General features: G+C 57.1%; 2 non-coding genes across 2 annotated transcripts; one reads left to right on the top strand and one right to left on the bottom strand.

The window, feature by feature from the left end:
* Nucleotides 1–1531: 1531 nt before the first annotated feature.
* On the bottom strand, nt 1532–1723 carry LOC139053278 (U2 spliceosomal RNA). The gene has a single exon (XR_011510375.1). It is a non-coding gene; the product is annotated as a U2 spliceosomal RNA (small nuclear RNA).
* Nucleotides 1724–7083: 5360 nt separating this feature from the next.
* Nucleotides 7084–8898, top strand: LOC139053297 (small subunit ribosomal RNA). The gene has a single exon (XR_011510394.1). It is a non-coding gene; the product is annotated as a small subunit ribosomal RNA (ribosomal RNA).
* The last annotated feature ends 1102 nt before the right edge of the window (nt 8899–10000 follow it).

Raw genomic sequence — 10000 nt, 5'->3', positions numbered from 1 at the left:
ATCGTTGGTAGCGAAAAAAAGAAAGAAAGAAAAAAAAAACACCTACCCGCAGCTTGTTAGCAGTAACCGTAAATGTGGTTCTAAATATAGGTTCGCTGGTCACTGAAACTTTCTCATAACGCACACCACTGTAGTCCAAAAAGAACAAAGCACGCACAATGGATATGATACAGCCGTCACCGCATGATTTCGCGTTTTCCTTATTGCATTACTTTCGTGGGCATGCGCGCTAGGGCCACGCAGGCCAGGAGGCAAGGGGAAAAATAAATAAGAAATGATACGCGATCCTCAGCATTGACTTGGCTGATGTGGCACTCGCATTTATGTTCTTTACCTTAGGCGAGCGCAACGCGCCAACTGAACTCCAATTTCCCATAACGGAAATTCGTATTTGGCCATTTGGTTGTATTTTTGGCTGATGTTCGCGTTTTTCGCCCGAGCATGCGCTTCACTGCGCCGCTCGTTGCCCCTTCAATGCGGCTTCACTGCCCTGCAGGCGTGTTCTGCGTCAAGCCGAACCACCAGGCAAAAAGCCTGGGCGCCGCCATCTTGTTGAGAGCGGCGCCGGGGACACAATCGCGCCTAGCTCATTGAGTTTTCCCCCAAAACTGAACGAAATAGCCTTATTTAAATGAGAAAGATGCCGCGAGTGCCGCAACGAAGGACCTTAAGGATTACCGAAGGGTAACTGAGGGCGACGCGACGAGCTTTGGAAAGAAGAATGATGGGTGTAGCGCTACGGGGGATAAGAATAGAGCAGATTCGGGGGGTGAGCGAACAAACGCGAGCTAATGACACCTTAGTTTAAACCAAGAAAAAGAAATGGGCGTGCGCAGGGCATGCAATGTGGGGGGAAGATCATCAATTAAGGGTTACCGACTGAATTCCAAGAGAAGGGAAGCGTAGCACGGGGTGGCGGAAATTTAGGAGGGCAGATTAGATTAGGAAGGGCGCAGGCACTAGACGGCGACCGTGACCGGGCTTACACGTGACCGGGGTGCTTGGAGAATAATGGGAGAGGTCTTTGCCCTGCAGTGGTCGTAGCCAGCAGGATGATGATGACGAAAAGGTAGCAACAGGTATTCATAACATACAGGTTGGAAAGCTGAGGCACCTCTGAACCCTTGAATATATTTCGCCACACTTGGCCATACGACAAGTTTGTTTTCGAGGCGCTCGGTCCCACTGCAGCGAAAATGTTGCCGGAAATCGGGCACTCCATTTTTGTTTCATAGGGAACCTTTCTTCCACTAGGGCAGCGGATTTTCGCAGGGCGAGCTTGCTGTCGTTTACGGATCAAAGCGATAGTGAACTCCAAAATGCAGTGTTGGCTTTGAGTGGGACTTACATTGATTGCAAAACCCACGGCTAATCACCCTTCCCCCCCCCCCCCCCCCAAGTGGCTCATTACAGCAGACAATCGTTCAGAAACACCGGCATCGTTGCGTATAGTATGGGAATGGTGCGTGTCACGTGAGTGCTCGCTTCGAGCTTGTGTTCTTCATTTTGATTGAATGAAGTCTCACCTAAGTGAGCGGGGGCCGATCCCGGAGGTAGTGCAATACCGGGCCGACCTGCGGCGGAGGTGAAGCAGGCTTCAAGCACTCCGCCAACTTCCAAAAATAGGTTTAATATCGTGGGTCCATATAGAACCCGTATCAGATATTAAGCTGATAAGAACAGATACTACACTTTGATCTTAGCCAAAAGGCCGAGAAGCGATGTCTTTCACTTCACTCCATTGTACCACTGCCTTGTGGGTGCCCTGGCGACATTGGTAACCTCAGCAACAGCGTGGGCAATCTTATAAAACCCAGCCCGTCTAGAGACTCTATGCTCTCTATCTCGCGAATCAACTCGCGACGCCTCAGTCTTTCACTGTTAACGAAACGCCGTCGCGTAGAAACGAGACCCGAGCGCAAGCTTGTTCGCAAGGCAAAACCAACGAAGGCAACCTCGTAGAAAACGGAACAGGCGAGCGGAAAACACGCGCAAGGGGAATGCTTACTTCCGTCTGAATGCGACCGCTCAAGGCGGCTTTCTTTGAGGCCTTCGTTTCAAGCCCGTGCGCAAGTGTAATACACTACGCGCATTTCCCTCATTTCCTTTTATTTACCGCAAGGCCCACTGAAAGTTTTCATACGGCACAGGCCGGGACGGATTGCAACGTGTCGATTCGACCGCTAGAATTAGGTAGCGCGCCTCATGTACGAATGAAAGAGAATGAAAAAAAAAAAATAAATAAATATAGAAAAGGCTGCGCACTCCTTCCAACCGGAAACATAGAGGGCAGGAAGATCGCCATGTGGAGCACAGGTGTTGTTAAAAAAGAAAGAAAGAAAGAAAGAAATAGCGCTACCCCATCATCTTTACCGTGTGCGTGTATACACACACACGCACACATATGCACGCGCACGCACGCGCGCGCGCGCACGCACACACACACACACACACACACACACACACACACACACATACGCACACATGCTAGCATAGCTTAAGCACAGCTGGAAAGCTCAGCCTTGCGCAAGAAAAAAGGACCACGCCCTTTCGCAAGCCCCTTTGAAACTTTTAAATGAGAAACATGTGTACAGCGAGGTCGTTCGAAACTGGCGCGAAAACGCATCCGCGCCATCTGTGTGCGGAACTAGGAAAACCTACGGCCTTCGCCATACAGAAAGAAAGGTAGATGGCGCGAGCTAACGCTCCGTTGCATACTAAGAACGAGAGCTAGTGAATAATGGCAGAAACGTCTTGGGAAGAGAGAAAAAAACAACAACAACAAAAAAAAAGAAAGACACGCAAGTTGTTGGCTCGCGCAAGCATTCTATTTTACAGCGAGTAAAGAGCATAGCAACTTCTCACAAGAGCAGCAAGAAAGACAAGAAGAACGTGAGAGAGGGGGAGAAACAGGCGCGTTTCTTTGGAATGCAGAGCATGCTGCACACACTATGAAGTGCCAAAGAGACGGGGAAAGCAGATGGCGCGATTGTGTATGTCCTCAAAGCTTGAAAACAATTTCTAAACTACAAGGTGTGCCGAAGTCCGCCTACTCTCATCAGGTTGCTCCCGCCTCCAATTGCATTTAAATTAAAATTACAGTCGCCTCAGAGGCAGAGAGAGAGAGAGAGAGAGAGAAAATGTGTACACTTGCTTCGCGCAGCTGCACCCGTTCAAATTTTACAGCAACAAGAGCACTCCCGCAGGCACAAAGTCCGCTGCCGCGTCCGCCGGGGCGGAATGCACTCGCTTCCGTAAATTGTCGTGCGGCAGACTGCTGCATCGTAGCACACCTGAAACCGCGCAGACGTCAGCGATCGCCGCGAGATCGCTGCGAGCGCTAAAGTCCGAAACCACGTCCGCCGGGGCGGCGGGAGCTCGATACCCCTTCACGAAACTTCTGCGTGTACACCGCCGCACGGCCACGGCGGAGTCGCTGGCATCCTGCGCGCAGTTGCATTGCGTCGCGCCGGGAATCGTTGAAGCCCCACGCAGACGTCGGCGTCGGCCCCGACCTGGCTGCGAGCGCTCGAAGAGACCAAGTCCGAAGCCACGTGAGCCGGGGCGGTGTGAGCGCGACTAAGTCCGAGACGACGTCAGCCGGGGCGGCGTGAGCGAGACCAAGTCCGAGACTACGTCAGCCGGGGCGGCGTGAGCGAGACCAAGTCCGAGACTACGTCAGCCGGGGCGTCGACTAAGTCCGAGACGACGTCAGCCGGGGCGTCGAGCACGCCGCGGTCGCTTTTCCCACTCTTACTCGAAAAATGGCGAAGGGGCCGCGCTAGCGTGCCTTGAATCGGTGAGCGGCGGTACCGCGGCGATCGCGAGAGCTCAAATCGGCCGTGCCAAGGCCAAATATTGGCGCTCGGCTCGGCGCAGTACGCCGCCTTGTCGCACGAGTACGGCCCCGTGGAGGTCTGGTCACTTATCGCTGCTCTTATAAGGGGCCGTACCGCCCTGGCCGACGTTGTACCGTAGTGCCGTTTTCGGCTTGCGCGTGTTCGTGGTGGTGTCCGCGCACCGCTCCGCACTCGAGAATCGTGCCCACGACGACGCGAGCGCTCGGAAGAGACGCAAGTCCGAAACCACGTGAGCCGGGGCGGTGTGAGCGCGACTAAGTCCGAGACGACGTCAGCCGGGGCGGCGTGAGCGAGACTAAGTCCGAGACTACGTCAGCCGGGGCGTCGACCAAGTCCGAGACGACGTCAGCCGGGGCGTCGAGCACGCCGCGCGCGCTTTTCCCACTCTTACTCGAAAAATGGCGAAGGGGCCGCGCTAGCGTGCCTTGAATCGGTGAGCGGCGGTACCGCGGCGATCGCGAGAGCTCAAATCGGCCGTGCCAAAGCCAAATATTGGCGCTCGGCTCGGCGCAGTACGCCGCCTTGTCGCACGAGTACGGCCCCGTGGAGGTCTGGTCACTTATCGCTGCTCTTATAAGGGGCCGTACCGCCCTGGCCGACGTTGTACCGTAGTGCCGTTTTCGGCTTGCGCGTGTTCGTGGTGGTGTCCGCGCACCGCTCCGCACTCGAGAATCGTGCCCACGACGACGCGAGCGCTCGGAAGAGACGAAAGTCCGAAACCACGTGAGCCGGGGCGGTGTGAGCGCGACTAAGTCCGAGACGACGTCAGCCGGGGCGGCGTGAGCGAGACTAAGTCCGAGACTACGTCAGCCGGGGCGTCGACCAAGTCCGAGACGACGTCAGCCGGGGCGTCGAGCACGCCGCGCGCGCTTTTCCCACTCTTACTCGAAAAATGGCGAAGGGGCCGCGCTAGCGTGCCTTGAATCGGTGAGCGGCGGTACCGCGGCGATCGCGAGAGCTCAAATCGGCCGTGCCAAAGCCAAATATTGGCGCTCGGCTCGGCGCAGTACGCCGCCTTGTCGCACGAGTACGGCCCCGTGGAGGTCTGGTCACTTATCGCTGCTCTTATAAGGGGCCGTACCGCCCTGGCCGACGTTGTACCGTAGTGCCGTTTTCGGCTTGCGCGTGTTCGTGGTGGTGTCCGCGCACCGCTCCGCACTCGAGAATCGTGCCCACGACGACGCGAGCGCTCGGAAGAGACGAAAGTCCGAAACCACGTGAGCCGGGGCGGTGTGAGCGCGACTAAGTCCGAGACGACGTCAGCCGGGGCGGCGTGAGCGAGACTAAGTCCGAGACTACGTCAGCCGGGGCGACGAGCACGCCGCGCGCGCTTTTCGCACTCTTACTCGAAAAATGGCGAAGGGGCCGCGCTAGCGTGCCTTGAATCGGTGAGCGGCGGTACCGCGGCGATCGCGAGAGCTCAAATCGGCCGTGCCAAGGCCAAATATTGGCGCTCGGCTCGGCGCAGTACGCCGCCTTGTCGCACGAGTACGGCCCCGTGGAGATCTGGTCACTTATCGCTGCTCATATAAGGGGGCCGTACCGCCCTGGCCGACGTTGTACCGTAGTGCCATTTTCGGCTTGCGCGTGTTCGTGGTGGTGTCCGCGCACCGCTCCGCACTCGAGAATCGTGCCCACGACGACGCGAGCGCTCGGAAGAGACGGAAGTCCGAAACCACGTGAGCCGGGGCGGTGTGAGCGCGACTAAGTCCGCGAGACGACGTCAGCCGGGGCGGCGTGAGCGAGACTAAGTCCGAGACTACGTCAGCCGGGGCGACGAGCACGCCGCGCGCGCTTTTCGCACTCTTACTCGAAAAATGGCGAAGGGGCCGCGCTAGCGTGCCTTGAATCGGTGAGCGGCGGTACCGCGGCGATCGCGAGAGCTCAAATCGGCCGTGCCAAGGCCAAATATTGGCGCTCGGCTCGGCGCAGTACGCCGCCTTGTCGCACGAGTACGGCCCCGTGGAGATCTGGTCACTTATCGCTGCTCACATAAGGGGGCCGTACCGCCCTGGCCGACGTTGTACCGTAGTGCCGTTTTCGGCTTGCGCGTGTTCGTGGTGGTGTCCGCGCACCGCTCCGCACTCGAGAATCGTGCCCACGACGACGCGAGCGCTCGGAAGAGACAGAAGTCCGAAACCACCTGAGCCGGGCCGCGGCGGGAGCTCGACGCCCGTCACGCAACTTTGGCGTACAAGCCACCGCACGGCCGCGACTGAGTCGTCGCCACCGTCCGGCTGGCTGCACTATAGCACGCCGGGAACCGGGAAAGAACCGCGCAGAGGTCGTCGTTTTGCCGCGGCGTTGGCGCGAGCGCGCGAAGAGACAAAGTCCGAAACGGCGTCAGCCGGGGTGTCGAGCACGCCGCCCGCGCCGGTCGCACTCGTGCTCGGAAACGGCGAAAGGGCCGCGCTAGCGTGCGGCCCCGTAGGGGCACAGAAAGGCGATTGTTCTGGAAACCGCGCTGTCCATAGGCGAGAGATTGCCGTTCGCGCATTCGGTCGACGCGCTGCGCTTTCACGACTTCGGCATTGCGCTGCCGACGTAAGCTTTCCATCTCGCTCGCGGCGCTGCGAGGCGGCACGATTTTCGCCAAACGCTCGTCGAAAGTGGCACGAGTACGGCCCCATGGAGATTTGGGAACTTATCGCTGCTATTATATGGGGGTCCCAGAGAGCAGTCGCCCCCAAAAGCGACCTGGGTGTTTGATATGCGGCGGGCTTCGTGCCCGTCAAGCGTGTCCCCGGTATCGCTCCCGTGGATCCCACAGCTGACGTCTGCAGCCTCATCCGCTTGATGCGTTAGGGGCTGGTTGTCGGACGACGCTTTCTCCACGATATCGAGTTGTGTTCCGCATCGTCCTCGGACGAGTCAAATGCGAAAGCGCCGAAGGCGCGGGCGTGACCCGTCGCCTGGCGGCTTTGCCGTCTCGGCTACGTTGCAAGTGTCGGTCGGTCCACCTGTGCTGCGGGCTCAAGAGAAACCGCAAGCCGTGATCGAGTCGACACAACCAGTCTATCGAGAATGTTGCGTGCTTCTTGCCGCGTGGCGATACCCGGCCCTTCGGGGAGGGCGCCGTAGCGAGCTCGAACGCCGTCGTCTCGGACTGTGCAAAGTGCTACTCTTTGCAAGAACGAAGCGTGCTGGGGCGCCTGAAGGTGGCCTCGGCATCGCAAAAACGGCGTCCGGCCTGCTTGACAGGCGGGACGCGCAGTTGAACGATTACCTGGTTGATCCTGCCAGTAATCATATGCTTGTCTCAAAGATTAAGCCATGCATGTCTAAGTACATGCCGAAATAAGGCGAAACCGCGAATGGCTCATTAAATCAGTTATGGTTCCTTAGATCGTTTCTTCCTACTTGGATAACTGTGGCAATTCTAGAGCTAATACATGCAGTGAGCCTGAAGCCCTTTGGGCGACGGGTGCTTTTATTAGACCAAGATCGATCGGGTTTCGGCCCGTATTGTGTGGTGACTCTGGATAACTTTGTGCTGATCGCATGGCCACGAGCCGGCGACGTTTCTTTCAAGTGTCTGCCTTATCAACTTTCGATGGTAGGTTACTTGCTTACCATGGTTGTTACGGGTAACGGAGAATCAGGGTTCGATTCCGGAGAGGGAGCCTGAGAAACGGCTACCACATCCAAGGAAGGCAGCAGGCGCGCAAATTACCCACTCCCGGCACGGGGAGGTAGTGACGAAAAATAACAATACGGGACTCTTTTGAGGCCCCGTAATTGAAATGAGTACACTCTAAATCCTTTAACGAGGATCAATTGGAGGGCAAGTCTGGTGCCAGCAGCCGCGGTAATTCCAGCTCCAATAGCGTATACTAAAGCTGCTGCGGTTAAAAAGCTCGTAGTTGGATCTCAGTTCCAGACGAGTAGTGCATCTACCCGATGCGACGGCTCGGACTGAACATCATGCCGGTCCTTTCTTGGTGCACTTCATTGTGTGCCTCGAGAAGGCCGGTGCTTTTACTTTGAAAAAATTAGAGTGCTCAACGCAGGCGAGTCGCCTGAATAAACTTGCATGGAATAATAGAACAAGACCTCGTTTCTGTTCTGTTGGTTTTTGGAATACGAGGTAATGATTAAGAGGGACAGACGGGGGCATTCGTATTGCGGCGCTAGAGGTGAAATTCTTGGACCGTCGCAAGACGAACTACTGCGAAAGCATTTGCCAAGAATGTTTTCTTTGATCAAGAACGAAAGTCAGAGGTTCGAAGGCGATCAGATACCGCCCTAGTTCTGACCATAAACGATGCCAACCAGCGATCCGCCTGAGTTACTCAAATGACTCGGCGGGCAGCTTCCGGGAAACCAAAGTGTTTGGGTTCCGGGGGAAGTATGGTTGCAAAGCTGAAACTTAAAGGAATTGACGGAAGGGCACCACCAGGAGTGGAGCCTGCGGCTTAATTTGACTCAACACGGGAAAACTTACCCGGCCCGGACACTGGGAGGATTGACAGATTGAGAGCTCTTTCTTGATTCGGTGGATGGTGGTGCATGGCCGTTCTTAGTTGGTGGAGCGATTTGTCTGGTTAATTCCGATAACGAACGAGACTCTAGCCTATTAAATAGGTGCGGGGTTCCCAGCACCTTACAACCTTCTTAGAGGGACAAGCGGCTCCTAGCCGCACGAAACAGAGCAATAACAGGTCTGTGATGCCCTTAGATGTCCGGGGCCGCACGCGCGCTACACTGAAGGAAGCAGCGTGTCTTTATCCCTGTCTGAAAAGACTGGGTAACCCGTGGAACTTCTTTCGTGATTGGGATAGGGGCTTGCAATTGTTCCCCTTGAACGAGGAATTCCCAGTAAGCGCGAGTCATAAGCTCGCGTTGATTACGTCCCTGCCCTTTGTACACACCGCCCGTCGCTACTACCGATTGAATGATTTAGTGAGGTCTTCGGACCGATGTCCGGCGCGGCCTTTCGGTTGCGCCGGTCTGTTGGAAAGATGACCAAACTTGATCATTTAGAGGAAGTAAAAGTCGTAACAAGGTTTCCGTAGGTGAACCTGCGGAAGGATCATTACCGGATTGTTCGAGGGTGACGAGCGCCATTGTTTCTACCCCGTGTGGGTGAAGCAGCTCGCTGCGCCCGACGCTTTCCGCCGCTGGCCCCGCTTGGACGCGGGGACGGCTATACCCGAACATGCCGGGGATTGCCCGAATTTCGAAGGGCGCCCCGTGCCAAATTTGTTGCGCCCAGTGGACGCCGGCTGCAACCTTGGACGGTTGGCTTGGCCGCGCCCGCGGGTAGAAACGGCGTAACGCACACTGTTGGGTGGGCTTTCTGAAGTCCGCCTCGGCACTCTTGCGCGGAATGGGAGTAAGACGACCCGACCTGCTGCTCTTGCCCAGTACGAGGGGAACGGCGAAGCGTGCGGTCGGTCAAGGAACTGACGGTCGAGAGCTAATGCCGCTGCCGCTTAGTACACACGGAACCGTGGTGCGAGCGCTCTCCCGTCCTCCGCGGCAAACGCTGCCGAGTCTGAAAAGGCTGGCGGCTGCCGGTCGCTTCCTGCGGCGAGTGTGGAGTAACGACCCGACTTTGTTGCTGCCCAAGTACTAAAGGAACGGTGCGGCGCTCGGTCGGTCATGGAACCGGCGGTATTGAGGGTGCGGCTGCCAAGTACGGAAGGAACCGTGGCCTAAAGCACTCTCCCGTCCTCCGCGGCAAATTCCACCGCGCCCGAAAGGGCCGGAGGCTGCCGGTCGGCTCCCGCTCGTGACGCGCGAGGTGTCGAGTTCGCGGTTCAATGCGACGACGTCTGCAGGCTATTTGCCCGCCGCCGAGGGAAAGGCGGCGTTGCTGCGAAGTACCGAAGGAAACGCGGCTTTGCTACGTCGGAAGCGTTCTGCGGTTTGCGGACTTGTGCGCTTTGGGAAGGCGCCGCACGTCGAAAGAGGAAGTACGGACAGACGAGGGACTGTAATCCCGTATTCGAACGCACTTGCGGCCAGGCCCTTGCTGGCTTCGTCTTCCGCCTCAAGTAGACTTGTTGTGGCTCCGGCGCAGAGAGCCGTCCCTGGCACTGGCCGAGTGGCTTTGGAGAGCTGCGCGAGTACGCGCGCGCCAAGCTCTTGTCTTTCGTCTCGAGTAGGCTGTTGGATCAGCAGCGGTCATGCGGAAA

Source organism: Dermacentor albipictus, unplaced genomic scaffold, assembly GCF_038994185.2.
Source record: "Dermacentor albipictus isolate Rhodes 1998 colony unplaced genomic scaffold, USDA_Dalb.pri_finalv2 scaffold_84, whole genome shotgun sequence".
NCBI classification, from domain to species: Eukaryota; Metazoa; Arthropoda; class Arachnida; order Ixodida; family Ixodidae; genus Dermacentor; species Dermacentor albipictus.
This window is presented reverse-complemented; position numbering and strand designations above follow the sequence as displayed.